At 37.4% G+C, this 15,192-nt stretch overlaps 1 protein-coding gene and 1 long non-coding RNA gene across 2 annotated transcripts in view; one reads left to right on the plus strand and one right to left on the minus strand.

The window, feature by feature from the left end:
- EXOC4 (exocyst complex component 4) overlaps nucleotides 1-15,192 on the plus strand; it is an 806,466-nt gene that overhangs the window by 454,638 nt on the left and 336,636 nt on the right. The window lies entirely within an intron of this gene.
- On the minus strand, nucleotides 4,876-15,158 carry LOC109557646 (uncharacterized). The gene is made up of 2 exons (XR_002180570.2): nucleotides 14,894-15,158; nucleotides 4,876-5,600 (listed from the first exon to the last, which is right to left on the minus strand). It is a non-coding gene; the product is annotated as an uncharacterized lncRNA (long non-coding RNA).

Here is a 15,192-nt window from a genome sequence, read left to right on the forward strand (position 1 = left end):
GTAGTGTTGGTCAAGGTTTAAATTTATCAGATAATTTTAAGGAGAGGCAATTTGAGGCTAAGATAGAACTTCTTAGCATTAAATAGGCCCCTTCAATTTTCCTAAGTAAATATCCAGCTCAGCGGTGTTTGATATTAAGCCTGGCATTTTGCTCTGTTCCTTTTGCTTCTGGTAGACATGCCCTTGCATTTACCATCCACATCCAATTAAGGGGAAATGGAGAACTTGAAATTCAGAGACCTCATTCTTCTTGTCACTGAATTAATGGACTGGCCTTGGTTTGGGGTAGAGATGGGAAACTGTGGAGCTTCATTTCCATTTTTTCCTTAAGATTAAGAAAAACAACCATATTTTACACATTTGTCAGCAGTGGCATCACCTTGCAGTTTACTAGTTTCCATACTCTTAGGAGCTTATTATAAAGAAAAATACTTTGAAACATCATCAAGCTTGCTTTCTGAGTGTTATCTAGTTGGGGCTCATACAATATCCCTAGGGAAAGAACTAGGAATCAGACTGGTAATTGGAACCATTGATAAAATAGAGAATCTCTTTTAATACAGACACAGTGTGGTGTAGCAAAAACATTGATAGATTTGCAAGTCTCATTCCTGTTCCTAATTTTGTTACTATGTGAGAGACGAAGTTTTATCCCATTGGATGTTGACCGTTTTAAGATTTAAGACAGAAAGAAGCAAACATAATATGATGCTGAGTGTAAGGTGGAGTAGGTTTTTGAACCGTTGTAGTCAGCCAAAAGCACCAGTCTTTTACCTGACCTACTGAATCGAGTGTCTCTTTTATGTATAACCACTGGGCAAGTATACATGGTAAGAGATGATGAGTATTGGGAGACAGTTTTCCTTCGGTCTCTTGTGCTTCACGTCTCACGGACAGAATAGCATGGCACGCTTTTGTTGGGGACTGTCTTCTCAAGGTTGATCGTCCATTGGATATCCTTAGAAGAAGAAGAAGTAGTGTCTCTCCTCTGGAGCAAAGGGCAGAGTTGTTTACAGTCTAGTATCATAAAAACAGCTCCCTCCAGGGTGCAAAGTTGTAGCAGGTTTGCTTACAGCCCCTTGTAAAGGATCAGGGATTCCTGACCTCTGGATTCCTGCCTTGTCCTGTTCCCCGTTATGTATCATGTACTTAGTTGACCTGCATCACATGGCTCCATGGCAGTTGAGCCTCAAGGGACTTGAACAAGGAGGTGGTGATTCGCTGACTCCTGTTATTGCTGAACGTAATGAAATGTACTTTGTCTCTGAACCACAGAATTTTTTTCTTGTGCCAGCATCCTTGAAACTGTGGCATGCTAACTTGTTAGCTTGCAAGTAGGGTAAAAACTCAGACCCTTCATGTTCTTGACGGAGTTGAGTTTAAACATATTAATTTTAAAGTAAGATACATTGATCTGGTGAAATTGGGAACTGCTTATGAGTTCTGGCCAAAAAGAAGAGGGTAGAACTCAAAATAGAAACTGTAACTCGAAGACTTCTTGCTGAACAGTCTTTACCTGTTATCCCATTTGAGACTTGCCTAAAACCATTCTTTCATTGCCATGAAGTGTTAGACATCTATGGATAATGCACTTTGATTTTGAGAGTTTAAGACAACAAGACTAAAGAAAAACTGTTTCTTCAGCCACACATATCAGCTACTTTACCTGAGTTCCTTATATTCCTGTTGCTTCTGCGTTTATCTAGGTTTCAGAGGGGAATCAGAGGCTGTGTCAATGGAGGAAATAGTTAATTTCTTTCTCCTTTAGGAGAAAAAAAATCAAGATTCTGCAGAATGAGGAATGGTAAAGAAGAAATAAATCTGTTCCTTTCACAAGGAAATGGAAGCTGGCTATTGTTAGAGTCTGCTTTGAGCAATTATATGTCTCTATCAGTAGCCAATTTGGAAACATTATTGAAACTTTAGGTCTTAGATATACTATAACTGGTGCAGTAAGCAGAAGTGATAACCATTAGGTACTTCAGCTTGAATTCTAGGCATTTTAAAGGTCACTGGGAAAGGGAAAATAATGCATTAATTTTTACTAGTGTGTTCATTGAAGTATCTTCTGTGAAAATCAATGTAAAATTTCCTTGCCATTCAAAATGCAGAGTGGTGTATAATATCACCACTCCCAACTACCCTGTATTGTTGAATTTTTAAACAAGCAGGCTTTTGAGTTATACCCTGACCACATAAATTCAGCCTCTCAGATTGGATTATTGCCATATGGAAGCAGTAGCAGGAAAAATAAATTTATGTCCGTCTGAATTCTGCTTCTGGATTTATTATTTAAGCTGCTCTTAACCTTTTCCTAGGTCAGTGATCATCTCATAGATTTGCTTTTATGCATATGCCTCAGGGAATAAAAAGTCCATTCTTTATGAGTATTACTTGTAAGTGAAATGTTACTTCTCCGTTTACATTAGTAATCTTAAATTATTTACCTGCTTTGAAATTCATTCCTTGCAAATTAGAAAGATGAAAGCTGTCAGATGAGTGCATATGTTCATGCTACTTATCTGTTTGCCCATTATGGTAGCTGGTTTGGGGTTTTTGGCGAAAATAGAAAGTCTGTTTTAGGGATGTTGGCAGGGGCATAAGTTAGGAGTTTGGTCTTAAGGTAACTGTTCGCAACCACATGGACTCTAGCCCACCAGGCTCCTCTGTCCATGGAATTCTCTAGGCAAGAGTACTGGTGTGGGTAGCCTTTCCCTTCTCCAGGGGATCTTCCCCAACCCAGGGAATGAACCCGGGTCTCCCACATTGCAGGAGGATTCTTCACCATCTGAGCCACCTGGGAAGCCCCATGTATACACAGTACTACATATAAAATAGATAATCAAGGACCTACTGTATAGCACAGGGAACTCTATTCAATATTCTATAATACTGCTATGGGAAAATAATCTGAGAAGAATAGATACATGTATAACTGAATCACTTTGCTGTACACCTGAAACTAACACAAAATTGTAAATCAACTCTACTTCAATATAAAATAAAAATTAAATTACAAAGAAAAAAAAGCCCTCTGTTAAAGAAGGGAGAAAGAGGCCAGGTGGTTTATGTCAAAATGAGCCCTGCCGCAGCTGGTATCAGCTGACCTGTGGCGGCTTTCACTAAGCCTTGAGCGGCTGCATTCACCTTCCTACCTCCTGTGTGTTTCCTTCATTAAATCCTGGGAGGAGTTGGTTAGGGTGGAGAAACAGGACACAGTTTAAAACCAGAGAAATATTATCTCCCTCTTGGCAGCCATATGACAACACCTCCTGACTTGATGGCTAATATATATAATAATATCTTGAATTACTAAAGAAGTCTACTTTCTTTCCATAATGATTTATTCAAAATTAGCAAAGCCCTGACTTATATAAACAAAAAAAAATGTTATAAGTGATTACTAGTCATGCCAATCTGAGTGATGTAAGAATCGAAAATTCCATTATCACTATTAATAGTGAACTCCAGGCTGGCAGATTTGGCAATGGCAAATTTTGCCCTTGGACTGGTAGATTTAGTCTGAGGCCTTGGGCTGCTCAATCGGATCTGGTTTTCCCAAGCTGATATTTCCAAAAACTTTCAGCCTTTCTTGTTGAATGGATTGAAGCAGAGAGGACTCAATGGCAGCTATTGAGAAAATTTCATTTCATCAGTTACTGCAAATTCAAGGGATAAGGGAGCTCAGCAAAACTAAGGTTTGGTGGAAGTAAAAGGCAAAATTAAAAAAAATTTATCAAAGTATAGTTGATTTACAATGTGTTAGTTACTGATGTACAGAAAAATGATTCAGCTGTGTGTGTGTATATATACCTGTATAGATAGATACCTGTGGATACTCCATGTTCATATGTGTGTGCATGCAAATATATAGATGTGTGTACACACACACATACACATACATGCACACCTATGGAGAATGAAATGGCAACTCACTCCAGTATTCTTGCCTGGGAAATCCCATGAACACAGGAGCATGGTGGGCTACAGTCCATTAGATAATAAGAGTCATACATGGCTTAGTGACTCAGTAATCAGTTCAGTCACTCACTTATGTCTGACTCTTTGTGACCCCATGGACTGCAGCGCTCCAGGCTTCCCTGTTCATCACCATCTTCCGGAGTTTGCTCAAACTCATGTCCATCAAGTCAGTGATGCCATCCAACCATCTCATCCTCTGTCGTCCCCTTCTCCTGCCTTCAATCTTTCCCAGCATCAGAGTCTTTTCCAGTGAGTCAGTTCTTCACATCAGGTGACCGAAGTATTAGAGCTTCAGCTTCAGCATCAGTCCTTCCAGTGAATTTTCAGGACTGATTTCCTTTAGGACTAAACCACTATTATACCCATGTATATTCATGTTATTTTTCATTATGGTTTATTTATTACAGGACATCAAATATAGTTCCCTGTGCTATATAGTATGACCTTGTTGTTTTATCTATTTTTCATATAGAAGTTTGCATCTGCTAATCCCAGACTCTTAATTTATCTTTTCCCCATCTCTTGCCCTGTAATAACCGTAAGTTTGTTTGCTATGTCTGTGAATCTACTTTTCGTTTTGTAAGTAAGTTCATCTGTATCATGTTTTAGGTTCCACATATATGTGACATTATATGTTAAAGACAAAATTTTAAACCCACATCCGGAAGATAGGCCAATGAGGCAGATTTCAAAGAAGACTCTCTTAAATCTGAATTCTTCTGGAGCCTCTTCTACAGGGTGTTCCCATTTATTCATTCACTCAATCATTTACTCAAGAAATATTTATTGAGTACCTACTGTGTACCTGGCATTGTTCTAGGCTCCAGAGATATACCAGAGAGCAAAATAGACAAAATTTGGGGGCTTACACACTGTAATGGTGAAACACAGATATTAATAATAGTATATCTTTTATTGGTTAATCATAAAATATAGATATAATAGGTCAGCTGGTGATGCATGTCATAAGGACAGACAGAGTGGACCAGTGGGCTGGTTAGGGATCTCTGTGAAGGTGCTCTCTTCAAGGCTCCAAGGTGCTATCTGAGCAGAGGCCAAGGGAGAAGACGTGGTGATTCCTGCAGATACTTGGAGACAGATGTGAAGACCGGGGGAACAGTGGGTGCAGAGTGCCTGAGACCAGTGTGTTTTCAGCAGGAGGAGGGCACTCCTGATTGGAGCAAAATAAGGTGGAGAGTGAGAGGAGATGGGGACGGAGAAGTGGTGGGGCACTGGGGATGGGAGGTGATTGTATAGTAGGCCTTACCCGAGACTTTGACATTGAATAAAAGAGGAAGTTACTGAAGGGTTTTGAGGCACGGAGGGAAGTGACCCTCCATGCCCAACAGCAGTATCCCTGACATACTCCGTTGTGTAGAGATAAAACAGTCGTGTGCTGTGCTAAGTCAGTTCAATCATGTCTTACTCTGTGGGACACTATGGACTGCAGCCCGCCAGGCTCCTCTGTCCGTGGGATTCTCCAGGCAAGAATACTGGCGTGGGGTGCCGTGCCCTCCTCCAGGGATCTTCCCAGCAGGACTGAACATGCAGCTCCTGTACCTCTTGCACTGCAGGCGGATTCTTTACCAATGAACCACCAGGGAAGCCCTAAAAGGAAGCTAAAAAGGACACAGTAAAGTAGACCGTAGGATGGGTCCGAGCAACCCAGAAAGTGATGTCCTAGCAACCAAATAAAAGCGTGTCTAAGAGAGAGCCATCAATACTAAACAAGTGCTCTTGGGGTACAGTAGGCCCATGTTTATTTGTGGAATCAAGAATTACGGCCACACACTACTCCATACTGACTGCTATTGACTTGTAATGTACCATCCCTCTGTTCAGAAGCCTTTGATGACTCCCCTTTGCCTGCATAAGTCAAGTCCAAGACTGGGAATTTATATTTTAATATGACTGTGAGCCAAACTGCACAGCATTTTACAAGTCTCCAGGAAGCTCTGCAATGTTTACATCTCCTTATTTACTCATTCTGTTCACATTCCTCTATGTGTGGAATGCCACTCTGTCCCTCTTTGCCTATGGAAATCTTGGCAGTCCTTTAGGGGCTAATTCTGATACCCTCCTCTCCATAAATACTTTACCACTTGCCTTTTCTCCATTTCTCTCTTCTCACCCATTCTTCAACCTGTGTCATGGCTCTACCAACATTTCTTCCACTTTACACTTGATTCCAGTTGTTTGCTTTAATTCCCATATAGCATTTTAGATTCCCTATAATCAGGAGCATGGTACTAGAGTAGACTGATTATAAGACTGATTATATAGACTGATTATAAGCATTATAAGGACAATGATATAAAACAGACTTGTTTTTAAATACCATCTCTGCCATGACTGGCTTTTGACTTTTGCTCAGTCAGTTAAACTCTTCAAGGCTCCATTTCTGCACCCATAAATTTAGACAAATAAGGTTTCTTGAGAATTAGATGAGATAGTCATATTAAATTTATGCATCTACACTTTGTCAGATTAAAGCTGTTTCCCCCCATGGAGACAATGTATCAAATAAGTTTGTGCAAGGGAAAATCATCAAGAGGTTGTTGTTATCTCAGTGAAAGTTTATCACTTTCTCTTGTACATACCTCCTCTTCAATAATTTACAATGAAAGGATTAAACATTGCATATATGCCTTAAGTTAATTATAGGTTAATTGTGTCTTATTTGACAATCTTTGTTGCAGTTCCTTTAAATAATTGCCACTTGGCAATTTATTAACTTGACAACAGCACATAAGTATCTGATTCTTCCTTTGCCCCCAAATGCTACTTTTCTTGTTAATCAACAGAGTATCTCTGAGTGAGGAGGAGCTGCAGCTCCAGTCAGTACTTATAACTTTTTCATTAGACCTTAAAATGTTATGTTAAAAATTGATGGTGGTACATCAGGTGGAGAAAGGGAAAGTGACATGGAGAGCTAAACCTTTGCTTAGCGCCTTTGTGAAGTTGCAGCAGTAACCCTAAAATGATGATTTGCTAGTGAGTTGTCTTGAAAGGATTGTTTGTGCCACAGCTTGTATTGGGGAAAGTTTTATTGAGACTTTCTGTTGATGCTGTCACATACTGTTTATTGAAGACAGCTTTTTATTTCAGAATGCTAGATAACATTGGAAGTTGTAGACTGTCTCAGTCATTTTTGACTGTATTGAGTCGACCAAAGAATACCTTCCCTTGTCATATTTGAGCTGGGTTTTCTGCCTTTCCTTTGGGGGGAAAAATGGTTGTGTTTGCTGACAGTTTGTCTTGATATTATTAGATGCAAACTTTCCTTATTTCGTTGCCTTCTAGCTATTTGTAACTTACATTATGTCCCCCTGTAACATGTTGTAAAATCTGTCTATTCTGTGAACTCGTTTGGGCTCTTAACCCTCTTATTAGTTAGCTTATAACAATGATAAGAATGACTTTTATGTACAGGCCATTTTACTAAGAACGCTGAGAGTCTTCTGAGACATGATCTTCTCTGCAGTAACTGTTTATCTTGGATTTGGTCTGTTCCAGTGTTTAGACTTTTAGTAATACAAACTCTCCACCTTTTGAGGAAACTTATTTCATCATTCTGTGAAACTGACTTTTAGAAAGCATTTTTTACTTTGTTTTGGGGGGCTTGTGGGTTTTTTTTTTTTTTTTTTTTGTCTGTTTTTTGTGCAAACACTTTGTCTCCTAAAAAGCCTTACCTGTCCATGCCAGTTCTAGCTTGAGTTTTTTAAGGAAAATAGTCTAATGCCTCTTCCGCAGAACAGTCCTTCAAGTGTTTGGACAACAAGAACATGGTTCTATTCTATAAACCCTGCAGGTCCTCAGGTAATGTCTATCATTGATGAAGTTTCTCCCTTGATTTTTTTCCTTAGAATTAGTTTCAAGAAAAGTTGCAGACAACAAATGCCAAAAACTTTATTTCTGACTATAAACTTGAGGCAGGCTATAAGAAGAAATGTAGGAATGATTGACAGGTGGCTTGTTTACTCTCTGTTGAGTAAATGTATACTATGCTATTACAACCAAATCTTAGTTGCGTGAGTATATTGTGTAATTGTTAAAGCATGACTGTTTGCTTATTCATCACTAATCAATGGATTTGGACTTGACAAATCTTGCAACCTGTTGTATGAAGGAATGAAGAAGAAATACATGAAAGATACTTTGAGGTAAACATTTAGGTTGAAGGAGACATTGCTGTCAGTTCACTGCATATTAGGGAGCTGTGGAGAGAACTCATCTGGCTTCCTACTGAAATGATGTTATCTGACCTGACTGGAAGGGGGTTCTTAGCTACAGGGTATCTTCTTGGGCCCTTGGAGTGCAGTAAGATTTGTGAAAACTTTCCTTATGTGATTTTGTTTTTATTTAGAGGAAGATTCTTATATATGACTTAATAAGCCTTCTTTTGCTAGGTTGCATACCCAGGTCTTTTATTAGAAATTTTTTTAAAGAATTGAAGCAGTCAAAATCAACTTTCATGATTCTCCTTTTCTAAATTGTCTTTTGAATTCAGGAGATAAGCTCTCCCCTTACTGTAGAAGATTGTTTAAAAAAAAAAAAGCAGAACTTCCTTTTCTAAGTCTGAAATAGCTTAGTCTCATGGTCAAAGGAATAAGATTAATTAAATTTTAATCTGGAAACCTCCCAGAGGAAGATATAAAGTAATTGACCTCTAGAAATTAAATGTAATAGCATATAAATGAGCAATCATTGACTATTTTGATTACTTTTCTTAGGTTTAGGTAAAGGAAATAGATGATGTAGGCTTTTGACCAAATAACACCATGCCTTTGATTTTCTTTTGTTCCAGTAGTGCTACTATTTCTAACAACCACAAAAAAAGAGAGGTTGGGGGGAAAACAAAAATAAACACACTCCACAGGTCTTAAAGGCAGATAAATCATCTTTTTAGTAACCTTCTTTCTTACCTATTTACTGCAAATGAAATGATTGGACCGGGGTAACGATTATTGATGGCAATAACAGGAATCTTGTTAAATGGATTTGAAATTATATTCTCTACCTGGAGAGGAATCTAATAGGGGAAGTCCTAAAGGTTAGCAAGTAGGATTTCCAAGTACAAAGTGTTAGGATTATTTGCATATGATGACCCTTTACTGAAATGTTCTACATTTATATTCTTCCTTCCAAACAAATGATAGATTGGTAAGATGTTATTAATGGCACTGTCATATCTTTCAAGCATGGCTCTAGGGAAAAAAGATATCTTTTGATATAATCAAGTCAACTTGGTGAACTATCAAGTATTTCAGATTTGGCAGATCCCAAGTTTTCTTGGTTACTTGCTTGGATGTGTTCATAAACCATTAGTTTTCCTTCTTTCCCCTTTCTTCTCTCCCTCTCTTCCTTCTTTACTTAATTTTTTAGTTTATTTATTAAAATTAAAAAATATTGTAGTTTGTGACCCATGTTTCAGGTATACAACATAGTGATTCACAATTTTAAAAGATTATATTCCATTTATAGTGATTATAAAATATTGACTGTATTCCCTGTGCTTACAACATATCCTTGTAGCCTATTTATTTTACTTGCTAAAGTCCGAACATACAGCAAAGAATAAGACTAGTCTTTGTCTCACGGAGCTTACAATCCAAAGCATTTTGGAAGAATTGTGCAAAAATACCAGTATTAAATATTAAATGATATACAATTAAGTGCTTCATTGCTTCCCCTCTCACCATTTTGTATGAATTAGCTCACATTAACAGATATGGGTCATTATGGTGAGCTTGAGTCATTTCATGTTAATTTTGTGAAAGACATAAGCCTTTAGTAAGACTAAGTATTCTTTTTCTCTCTTAGATTTCATTTGACTTCATAAAACTTACTTGATAGTCATTGCACAGTGAATCTAGTTGGGAAGTCAAATGGGAAATGAGATTTAGTTCTTTCTGTCTACTGCAGATTTTAGCTAAAGTGTAGGTCACACTTAGAGGAGCAATACATTTAACACAGATAATGAAAACCAGTAGTAGATTTCATATACTTATTTACTTTTTTTTACATTTCAGATTTTAAATGTGGTTTTAAAAATGTTTTATTATCTTCATTATTGTGATAAAATATGCATAACTCATATTTGCTGTTTAAACCACTTCTAAGTATACACTTAAATAATATTAAGTACATTCACATTATTCACATCATTGCTATCCAACTCCAGAACTTTTTCTTCTTTCCCAAACTGCAGTCCTATCCACTAAAAAATCCCTCCTTTCCTCTTTTTATTGCTTTTGGTCTATATAGAACATAAGCTTTAAAATATCCTTTATCCTTGGACTCTTTGTAAAATAATAGGTGCTAATTAAAGACTTTGTTTATTGCTGGGATACGATTAAGAAAAAATCATACTAACTTCTGGGACTACTGAATTTGCAAAACAGGAGAGAGAGGATAAAGAGAGAAAATAATAATTTGTTTAGCCAAATCTGGATGTTAATGAAAACTTAAGTTTGAATCCTGGCTTCTGCACTTACTCTAGTTGCCTCTGGGCAAGTTACTCCACTTCGGTTGGTCTGAGTTGTCTCAGCTGTAGAGTGGATATAACAAAAGCTTGCTTTACTTAACTCACCGGGCAGCTGTAAGGAACCAAGAAGTTAATTCTATCCAAGTGTTCTGCAAATCAGAACTCATATTTCGTATGTTAATCTGTATGTTGTTACGCCAGGCATCTGAGTGTTTTCCTCTTCCTGCCATTCCTTGCCAAGTCTAAATAGCCTACACTGAGATTTTGTCATTACATTTGACCCATGGGCATGTTCTTTAATTATTGTTGTCCTTAAGCTTTAATTTTTATAAGTTTATGGTGACTCCCTTTTTAGTATTTCGAACCCACCGTATCTCTGTAGATATCTTGTAGTGAACTTTTAAGACACTTCTCTTCTAATTCCCCAAGATACTATGCACATGATCGGTTCAGTTCAGTCGTGTCCAATGATAGTAACCTGTTATTTTGTTAGGAGGGGATGGTATTGTTTATTGGCCCTCTCTATTCCAAACATGTCATGTAGATTTAATTTAAAATGCAGATTTTAACTCATTTTTAGTGAAGTCCCGAGAAGATACTTGCCTAAAAGATTAATTTTCTCCTCTTCACCAAATAGTTTTTGCTATTTTTCACAATGTGGCTTGTGACAGAGGAATATGATATTTAAGTAAAATTTGTAGAGTCAAAAAAGTGCCAAAGTGAACAGCTTTTTAAAAAGGCTATTTTACCAACTCCATAATTGACATTCTGTCACTGCTCAGATTTTATTTCATTTCTGCTCAACTCAATATATGGATTTTTATACAAACCATTTACCCAGCACTAGACAATAGCGCCTGTGGCAGATCACATTCATACAGGTGGGTTGTTTGTTATCCACAAGAGAGCTTCCTTGTATTGCGGGAACAGCTTCCTTCAGCAGGCCAGGGTGAGAGCTGGCGACACTGAAAAACTCAAATTATTGATGGGAACATCCCAAGTACTAGAAAGGGTTTAAAATTAAACCTTTTAAGCCTTTGTAGTCATTATCACATTAAGCAGGGAGGTGGTGATGGGTCATAAATTGGTTTTCCATTTTATTTAAACAGAACCTGGCCAAATGTAAATGGAATCTTTGAAGTTCACTTATCTTATGATAATTCTTCATTTTTTTTCCAACGTAAGATATGAGGTTGAAACTTTAGATAATCTCTGATTGTTTCTGTTAGCCTCCATTTGTTGGAAAAATTATACTTAGAGTTTTGTTTTCTAGTTCATTTTAGTTTCTGAATGCCTTCTAGAAATTTAGGGATTCCTTGATATTCTAATTTTCCTGTATTGATTTCATGGAACTTTTTGGAACTTTGAAGAATTTAATGAATTGAGATTCTTAATTCATTGTCAGAATTTCTTGAAGGAAAAACTATAGCTTAGTGTTAGTCAGTTGCTTTAAGGTCATTCATCACTTGAAACTTTGATCAGCTCTTTAACTTTCTTGAGACTTGATGTAGATGTCAGTTGAAACTTTGGTTTGATCTGTCTTTTTCCTTTTTTTGTAAAGCAGTTGGTGCCTGATTCTAATTTCAGCTGTGTTGGCAGTTCACAAGTTAGATTATCTGAGTCCTCTCTGTGTATTCCAGTCATCTTCCTGACTTTTCTGATAAGAAATCTGATCGGTTACATTAGTAGAAGATTGTGTACCTGCCTCAGTTAAAAGAGATATTGAGTGTTTTGCCTTTGGTGATGTTATGGTTTTTCTCTTCTTCTTGAAACCCCAACTCTTTCCCTGTTAATCTACCTATTGAGACCGTCTGAAGAGGATTCTCTTAGCATGACCCTGCTCCACTCTACCTCAAGTATTTCTCTTTATCTTCCTCTTACTTCTCTTCCATTTTCATTTTTCTGGGAAATAAATCTTTTTGCCACCTGACTTAAGCTCTTGATTAGTGCTTTTAATTGTATCCTCTTTCAAATTTTCCAGAGTCTTGTTTCACTGTTTCCTGTGTACCCCATGTCCAGCTCTCTCTCTAAGCCCATATTTATTTTCTGTACATCTACTGATTTCTTTCCCTAAAACATGCTCATTCTCTCCGCATCCTAAAGAAACCGTCTCCTGACTTGAGATCTTCTCAAGATCCTGCTGTCCTTTCTACACCAAGTTTATCCGAAGATTAGATTGTGCTAACTCTATTCTTTTCTCTTTCTCCCTTTCTTTCTTCCTCTTCTCCCCTTCCATTTCCTTTTTCTCCTCTTCTCCTTCCTCCTCCTGCTGTTTTTTCTTTTTTTTAACATATTCTGGTTTCATCATTTTGTCTAGAATAGTGGTTTTCAAACCTGGCTGCATTTGAATCATCTGGATAGCTTTTAAAAACTACAGATGCATGGGGACCACCCTGACTATTCTGCTTTAACTGGTCAGTGATAAGCATCCCCACTGATCTTTTAAAAAAATATCTTCCCAGAGGTTTCTGATGTACTGCCAGGGTTGAGAACCACTGTCCTAATGATCATTGTAATTGTTAACTCCAACAGGTTCTCTCCTTATGTTTTCTTTTTGTCTTATTAGTTCAAGATAGATAAAAACCTTTTCCTTAAGCTCATAAGTATTCCTGGTTGTAACTGTGCACTGTATTTGTCTGCTCCTGTGTGACTGCTCATTTTCTTTGTCCTCTTTTTCCTTCTCTTTCTCTTTCATATTCCTAAAATATTGCTTCTGCCCAAAGTATCAGCCTAGATAGATCTTCTAGTCTTTATTATCTAGATCACAGATCTTATGTCCTTGCTTTACAATTATATTTATGTACTATTTCTCTGCTCTCTCTCCCTAAATCCAGATTCCTCAGTATAAACTGCCTTCTAGACACTTACCTGCATATACCATTGCCACTCATGTCCAAAGGAGAGCTTATCATCTAGCTGGGATTGTTTTTTCTTTTCCTTTCTAGCTTCTGTTTTTTCAGCCGTGAATGCCAGAAGCATCATATTTATCTTCAATTTCATCTTTCTTTTTGCCACTATCATTATCATCTACATCCTATAGATTTCATCCTAGGAACTTCCCTTTGGTTTGCTCTTATTTTACTCTTTCCACAGTCATTAATTTTGTTCTGGTTGCATGTGAATAATTACAATATTACATTAGCTGATCTTTCTTGTATCCTGTGGCACTGTAGGATAACTGTACTCAGTGCTGTTATATTCATTTTCAGGCCCAATTCCAATCTTTTCATTATCTTTAAACCTTCCATGGATCCATACTGACTATGGTATTAATAGAATATAATTATCTGGCAATTCTAGGCGTTTGATAATAGCTCCCTGCCGGCATTTTCAACCTAGCCCCGTTTCTCTTCAATAGGACTCTGTACTTCAGCTAAACTGGGCTATTTGCTGTTCCCTCACCTGTAAGCTTTCTCTCTGACATTCTTGTATAAATGTTCTATCTTATGAAGCCTACTAATTTTTTCTGAAACCCTTGGAAAGGAGAATTTTTGCCATAAGTTCTAGGCTTCATGGATCCACCTCATGTTTGACTTCCAAAGTCAACTAAATAGCTTAAGGTTTCTAGTTGCTTGAATATAATTTAACCAGAGTATGTTTGTAGTTTCAAAGATGGCTTGTGACTAATTGTGATCCCTGGCATATTCTGGGACTTTGTCTAGCTAACTGGTCTTTATTTCACACCATATCAGGGTAAAGATGAGGTTTTTCTTTTCTTTTTTTTTTTTTAAGACAATTCTCATGTTTTCTGTAGGCTGGAGTCTATCTTCCTAACCTGGACCTTTTGATAAAATATGCCTTCAGCCCTTTGAATTCAGCAACAAAATAAATATCCTAGAAAGTTGGACTGGTATGCTTTTAGATTCTTTTAACTTTGCATGCTTTCTATGCCCCACCATTATTAAATCCAAACTGTCCTCCTGCTGTCTCTAAAGAAATGAGATTTCTCAGCAGTAGCAAACAATAATGTCAATCTATTTGAGACTGTTAATGACTCATTTATAATTCTGGCAGACACATGAAGGCTGGAAAAATTAAATGTACAGCATCATTACCTTTGTGGTTAGCATTGCTGGGAAACAATATAATGCTTTTAGGGCAACATTTTAAAAGCAAGAAGAATTCTCAGCAGAAGGAGCTTTATACTTGAAGGTGTGGATAATGGAATGGCAGACTGATCACTTCTTGCTATTTGAGCTTTCTGCTACAAGGCATTCAGCAAATATTAACTACAGGCCCTGCATTTCTGCAAAAGCTGAGCTGTTTCAGTCACTATGACCTGTTTTACATAGATAATTTTGGATATGCATTTTTGGCATTTTGAGAACATCATTTTCATAGAACATAACTTAGAATCTTTTTTTTAGAGTAGTAATTATTTGAAATCGTCTTATTAGCTTCTTCTGATTTGAAGATATTACTTACGTCTCCAGGGATACTGCAGAAAGGAGCTTGGGTATCTGAGTCAGCCTGCCTGAAGCGTCCCTTCCAGTTCCCTTGTGTTAGGTCCATTCCACTGGAATTCTTCCTCAGCAACTGAGATGAAAATGGTCTAGTTTTTCCTTTTTTACGTAGAACACAGTTATGAAATGGATGGCGTGTTTTGACAGTTTGTAGGTAGGGGTGAGAACAAAACGAACTGGCCCAGATGAAGCCAGACAAAACGTGAGATCTAAAAAGTGCCATCTCGACTATCCAGGGTAATATAAATGCAAGCTCCGTGT

Source organism: Bos indicus, chromosome 4 (genome assembly GCF_029378745.1).
Source record: "Bos indicus isolate NIAB-ARS_2022 breed Sahiwal x Tharparkar chromosome 4, NIAB-ARS_B.indTharparkar_mat_pri_1.0, whole genome shotgun sequence".
NCBI lineage: Eukaryota > Metazoa > Chordata > Mammalia > Artiodactyla > Bovidae > Bos > Bos indicus.